This window comes from Rhinopithecus bieti, unplaced genomic scaffold (assembly GCF_001698545.2).
Source record: "Rhinopithecus bieti isolate Rb0 unplaced genomic scaffold, ASM169854v2 scaffold_9899, whole genome shotgun sequence".
Lineage (NCBI taxonomy): Eukaryota > Metazoa > Chordata > Mammalia > Primates > Cercopithecidae > Rhinopithecus > Rhinopithecus bieti.
This window is the reverse complement of record NW_016806979.1, coordinates 1,714,833-1,721,922: the sequence shown is the minus strand read 5'-3', so window position 1 is coordinate 1,721,922 and position 7,090 is coordinate 1,714,833.

Genomic DNA, 7,090 nt, shown 5'->3' with positions numbered 1-7,090 from the left:
GGATCACGAGGTCAGGAGATCGAGACCATCCTGGCTAACGTGGTGAAACCCCATCTCTACTAAAAAAATACAAAAAATACTAGCCGGGTGAGGTGGCGGGCGCCTGTAGTCCCAGCTCCTCGGGAGGCTGAGGCAGGAGAATGGCGTGAACCCGGGAGGCGGAGGTTGCAGTGAGCTGAGATCTGGCCACTGCACTCCAGTCTGGGTGACAGAGCGAGACTCCGTCTCAAAAAAAAAAAAAAAAAAAGACCCTTGCCAGTGTCCCTTGCAGGTAGGGCTGGCTGTGTGACCAAGTTCTGAACAATAAGAAACAGAAATGACAGGAGAAACTTCTAGGTCATTTCTTAGGAGGGAGTCTGCCGCTTCTTCATCATGCTGTTTGGAACCTAGACATGATGGTCGGAAGCCATCTCGGACAGTGCAGACAAGGGTGATACCGTGGCAGAGTGGAGCACCAAGCTAGAAGGATCCTGGATCCCTGGACAACTCGTGGAGCCAAACCGCCATGCCCATCCATGACTACCTCCTCCCAGCTGCTCCAGGAGGGAGTGACAAACCCGCTCCTTGGGCTCACCATGATTTTGGACTCTGTTTCATGAACCCGAAGCTGTAGCCTGACTAGTTCAGTAGTGTATTGGGACGGGGCACCTTTGCATTTTGGGCTGTTGTAAGAATTGAATTACATCTGTGTGCTCTTCTGTAACTTTCTTTTTTGTTCAGCTTTGTTACACTTAAATTTCTTTTTTTGTCTTTTTTTTTTTTTCCTTTTTGTGGAGAACAGGGTCTCGCTGTATTGCCCAGGCAGGTCTCCAACTCCTGGGCTCAAGCTGTCCTCCCGCCTCTGCCTCCCTGAGAGCTGGGATTACAGGCATGAGCCACTGCGCCCGGCCAATTCAACTTTGTTTACAAGAATTGCCATCATGTTGTATGTGCTCTGAGTCTCATTCTTGCTGCTCTGTGGAACTCCGTTACTTAACTAGCCCAGATCCACATCCGTTCTCCTGCTGAGGGCACCTGAGTTGTGTCCAGTCACTTGCCTTCGAGACAGCGATGCGGTGAACAGACTTGTCTCCTGAATGTGTGTTTGTTCGAGTCTCTCTCGGGTAAATACCTACAAGTGGAATGGCAGAGTCAAGCGTATGCGTACCTAAATTACTTCACTAGATCTTGCCAAATTGCTCTTCAAAGTAGCTATAAGAGCTCTTCCTGGTTTACAGCAAAGGTTGGCAGACTTTCTATTAAGAGTCAGATAGTAAATATTTTTTGCTTTGCGGGCCAAATGGTCTCTCGCAAAGCCAAATGATCTCACAGATATCCAGTTCTGCCATTGCAGATCAGAAGCAGCCAGAGACAGTGTGTAAACAAGTGGGCGTCTCTGTGTTCCAATAAAACTTTATTTACAGAAACAGCAGCTGGCCCAGTGCGGCCTCAGGGCTTCGCTTACGGGCCTCTACTCCAACATTTGGTTATTGTCAGTTTGGCCAGTCCAGTGAATGAAATGGAATCTCTTTGTGGCTCTAATTTGTTCTTGTTACAAATTAGGTGAATTATTTATTCACAGTTTTATTGTCCAGTTCTCTTCCGTGAAATGCTTACTCATTTTTGCTCATTTTCCTATTTAGCTCTTTGTTCTGAGGAATTTCGGTGCTCGATAACCAACCCTGTGTCCTTCGATGTGGGTTTGGTGTCTGCTCATTGCAGTAGTTTTTCATTAAACAAATTACCACAAACTAAGCAGCTCCAACAACACAAATTCGTTACGCCTGGGCTCTGGAGGTCAGAAGTCCAGCACAGGTCAAGGTGTCGGCAGGCTGCCTGCCTTCTGGAAGCTCCGGGCGAGAGCCTGCTTCCTGCTCTTTGGTCGTTGGCTGAGTCCAGCTCCTTAGGGTGGCAGGACCAAGGTGCCTGTTTTCTTGCTGGCTGTCCCCTGAAGCCATCCCCAGCTTCTGAAGGCCTCCTGTTCCCTGGCTCACAGTCCCTTTCCCTGCCTTCCCCATGGAGAGGAGCCAGTCCTCCTGTCCCATCTCCGGCCCAGCTGAGGAAGGTTTTTCCAACTCCAAGGTTTCGTGTGATTAAATGGAGCCCATCTGGATAGTCTGGGATCATCTCCCATCTCAAGGTCTAACCTTAATCACATCCACCAAGTCCCTTGTGCCAAGTGAGGTCACATATTCACGGGTTCCGGGATGAGGGGTGCACACCTTAGGGGGCCACAATGCTGCCAGCCACCCTCACGCTGAGATTCAGGCCATGTATCCCTGTCACAGAAGTGCCTTTTGGACACTGCGTCCCACCTGTGGTGCACAGTGGCTGTGGGACCCAGGGCTCCTGAGCTTCCTGTCGCTTGCTGGGCTAGGCTTCTCCGCTGCAGCTACCCCTTCTGTGGACCTGCTGAGTGCTTTGTGGGGACTGGAGCATCTTCCACACTGAGTATCCTGGGCCTCAGTGAGCTTTCAGTCAGCCTCCAGCAATATGGGCTCAGGGTTCCTTCCTTCCTCTGTGGGTCGGGGCCCCTGACTCGCTATTGAGATGCTCAGGTTGTCGCAGGCTCGACCTTGTGGGAGCCCCGTCGGCTGGCCGCTGGGTCCTCCCATGTGTCCCTGATGTGCCCCAGCATTCTTGCTTCCTGGCTCTGAGGGATGTTCTTCTGCTTTTCCTGCCCAGGCTGGGCTCGCCATTTCCCCAGGAGCCCTGGTTTCTGGGAGAGGGAACCTCCTAAGGGGAAGGGGAGTTAGTGGCCGAGATCTGCATGCTGGGTGTGCTTGTGGCGCCTGGGTTCCCTCTGGACAGAGCAAGAAGAGATGGGGGTGCTGTGTATGATGTGTGTGTGGTGTGTGGGGGGTATGTTATGTCTATGGTGCTTATGTGATGGGCATGATTCTGTTGCACGGTGTGGTGTATGCGCCATGTGTTGGGATGGTTATATATAGTGTATCTATGTATAGTGTGGTGGTACTGGCCATGCTATGATTTTTTTTTTGTTGCTGCATGTGGGTGGTGTGTTCCCATTGGTGCCTGTGTTGTTGGTGATGGTGTGGTGGATGGTGTGTTGCATGCGTGTGGCTGTTTGTGGTATGTGGGTGATGGTGTTTGTATGCATTGTGTGTAGGGTGCGTGTGTGAGGGGATTGGTGTGTTGCACGTATGTGTGTGGTGCCGTGTGGTGGTATGGATGCGTGCTGCTTGCGTGTGGTGGGTGATGGTGTGTTGCACGTGGGGTGTGGTGCACTGTCTGGGTGGTGGTGGGTTGCGTGTGGGTGGTGTGTTGCACACGTGTGTGTAGTGTGGTGTGGATGGTGTGTTGGCATGCATGTGTTGGTGCTTGTGTGGGGTGGGTGTGGTTAACACGGTGCTGGTGTGTGTGGGTGGATAGTTGTGTTGCACACTGTGTGCGGTGTGGGTGGGGTGGTTGTGTTGCATGTGTGTGGTGGTGCATGTGTGGTGGATGGTGTGTTGCACGTCATGTGCGTGGTGCGTGTGTGGGTGGGTGGTGTGTTGCACGTGTGTGTGGTGCGTGTGTGGGTGGATGGTGTGTTGCACGCATGTGTGTGGTGCGTGTGTGGGTGGGTGGTGTGTTGCACGTGTGTGTGGTGCGTGTGTGGGTGGATGGTGTGTTGCACGCATGTGTGTGGTGCGTGTGTGGGTGGGTGGTGTGTTGCATGTGGGTGGGGTGCGTGTGTGGGTGGGTGGTGTGTTGCACGTGTGTGTGGTGCCTGTGTGGGTGGATGGTGTATTGCACGTGTGTGCCTGGTGTATATGTGGGTGGTGTTGCACGCATGTGTGTGTGCACCACACATCCACCTCTAGCTCTCTAACTCTGCATCTGGCTACGTGCATTGAGGCTTCGCACCAGCACCTCCAAATACCTGTACAGATCCCGGCCTGGGGTTCCTCCTGGCGCTCCCCCTTCCTGGTTTGTAACTCCCTCACCCCCACCTCCCTCGGGCTCCTGCACCCCACCCTGGGCTGCCCGCAACCCTGCCCAGCCTAAATGCTTTGGGATGAAGTGTGAGCAGGAGGACCGGAGGAGAAAGGAAGCACCATGGCCATCTTCCAAACAGCACATTCCAGCCTTAATGCCCACACGCAGTGTGACCGCCAGAACTGATGGGCTATCACTGTCCCACGGGAGCCGTGCGTGGCTTCCTGAGCACCAAGGCTGTGTCACCCAGGCATGCTATAGACCTCTCTGAGCCCACTCCGGGGCTCCCACCGCAAACGTTCAAGGGCAGCAGCTTTCCATTAGGTCACAGGGGATGACAGCCCTGGGCACCGTTTGGGAAGAGGGCTGGAGGGCTGGCTTGGACCTCTGCGGCCTCTGGAAACCTCAGCCTCCGAGAGCATGGGTGTGCTGCACCCGCTGCGCGTCTGTGGTGAGGCTCCTCCTCCCACATCAGGTACGCAGGCACCCTCTGCCCCACCGCAACTCCCACCGAAGAAATGAGGGGCCCCAGCTGCGGTGGAATCCCCCACAAGCCCTGGCCTGCTTCAGCAAAGAATGCCTGGGGGAGGTGGGTGGGCTCAGGAGCGCCAGGGTGGGCAGAGCTTGGCCCACAGAGCCGCACGACCCAGGTGCCCTGGACAGCTGAAGCCTGGTATGTTTGTTTTGTTTTGTTTTGTTTTGTTTTGAGACAGTCTCATTCTATCACTCAGGCTGGAGTGCAGTGGTGTGATCTTGGCTCACTGCAACCTCTGCTTTCTGGGTTCAAGCGATTCTCCTGCCTCAGCCTCCCGAGTAGCTGGGATCACACGCACCTGCCACCACGCTTGGCTAATTTTGTGGGGTTTTTAGTAGAGACGGGGTTTCACCATGTTGGCCAAGCTGGTCTCGATCTCCTCACCTCAAGTGATCCACCCACCTTGGCCTCCCAAAGTGCTGGGATTAACAGGCATGAGCCACCGTGCCGGCTTGAAGCCCGTTTAACCCTGGTGTCTGCCGTGCAGTTTCTGGGAGGTCCTGTGTAGGAGCCCCAGTGAGGACTGGCCCCTTCCTTCCTGAGTGCTGCTTACTGGGCAGTCCTACGCTCTCCCACCTGGTTCGCCAACTTCCAAGCTGGGGGCATAAGCAGAGGCCAGGATGGCCTCTCAGAATCCAAACTGGGGCCCCAGTGGGCTTGGGGTGCAGGGGGAGCCTCAGGTGGGGCCTGGGCTTTCACCACCCCAGCAGGCAGGAGTTAAAAGTTCACCCGGACTCAGGTGCCACATTGTCTAGGAACTCTGGTTCCCATCTCCCTTTCTCAGTGGACTCCCCACCTTTAGAATCCCCCAGGGTGGTATCCCATGGAGGGAGGGGAGGGCCCCACCTGGTGGCCTCTTGTCCAGTCCACCCTGCCTCCTGGGGGTCTCTTCCCCATTTCCATAACCCCAGAGCCATAAAACTGACTGACAACAGGTCCAGCAGAGAGACTGGATTTTATTTAGATCCACAGCCCTTCTTAACGCGGCAGCTGGGGTACAGCCTGCAGCTGGAGCGCCACCATGTCACCTGACACAGTGGAGTCTACCAGGGCCCGCCCACATCTCATGGCCACACTGGGGCCAGCTGGGCTCCCACCGAGGGCCGCGTTGGAGGGGCAGCTGAGGCTCCAGGAAGAGGGACAGACTTCACAGGGGGCTTCGGGCTGTGCCCCCACCCTGCCCCTGGCCTGGTGCTCTGGGACGGGCAGGGGTGCACTTCAGAGCCCATCCTTGGCCAGAGCTCCAGAAGCCACTGCCCCAGGGCTTCTCTCCTCGATCAGGCCTGTGTGTGTTCCCTTGGTGACTCCCATGCCGGGCCAAGGCTTGGGTGGGGCTGAGGCCCAGAGTGTGCTGAGCAGGCTGGGCACCCAGGCACTGCCTGTCATGTCTGAAGAGGGCCTGGAGGAACCATGGGGAGCCGGTGGATTCTGTGCGGGGCGGGAATGGGGGGAGCCTTTGAGGCTTTCCGGCTGGGTTACCCCTGGCCTCCAGAGGCCTCTCCCTGCAGCCAAAAGACCCTTGCTAGAAACACCACCAGCTGCTGCAGCCCCAGCTCCACAGACTGATGGTCCAGTCCCCTGGTGCCCACCACCCAGGTTTGGTGACTGGAGAGACTGCGCAGCTGAGAATCCTGGGAGGCCTGGACACCGCCCCGCCAGGCCGCGCGTCAGGCTGGGGGACACCTGGCAAAGCCCAGCTGTTCTGTGTCAGCCCTGAGAGACCTGCAGCTGTCTGGCCAGTGTTGGGGGTCCAGCCTCCCCTCCCCAGGGGGCTCTGGGACCCAAGGAGAACCCAGGAGGGCCGGCTCTGCCCACTCTCACCCTTTCCTGGGAGGCAGGGAACAAGAACGGGGGCTGAGGTGGGCCACCCACATCTGCTCCCCGGCACCAGCCTGGCTCAGACACCCTCCAGCCCGTCACTCGCTCCAGGATGAGGAGGGCCACAGGGTATTTTCCATGAGGAATTTAGAAATAGCTGTTGGCAGAGCCTCGGTAGGTAGACTCCCTGTTCCCAGGACCCTCACACCCACATCCCAACTGCCCCACCAAGGGGGCCGGCGACTTCCCAAGGGACTTCCCGCTGAGGGGCTCCACGCCCACCTTCTCTCTCTGCATGCCAGGGTAGAGTTGTGGCCCCCAAAATTCACATGTTGAAGTCCAGGACCTCAGAATGGGACCTTATTGGGAAATAGGATCACTGCCGACTATACTTAGTTACGATGAGGCCGTGTGGGTGTGGTGGGCCCTATCCTCGATGACAGCTGCCCCACAGTAGAAAGGGCAGAGCCAGACACCAACATGCACACAGGGAGGGCCCGAGTGGACGTGGGGGCAGAGGTTGGGCGAGGCGGCTGCAGGCCAACAGATGCCAAGGATGGCCTCAGCCTGCGGAAGAGGGGGCGGCCCAGGACAGTCCTGGCTCATGGCATCAGGGAGCCACCCCGATGGGCTCTGGCCTCGGGAACCGCAAGGTGGTTTCTGTTGTGTGAAGCTCCCCGTCTGCGGACCTTGTTCCTGCAGCTGGGGAAACTCACACCGCACATCCTGGCCGGGGTTTGAGGCCTTGCTGCTCTCTTGCTGCCCCCAGCCACCCCCGGATGCCTGAGCCGCCTGTACACTCTCATGGAGCCCAGC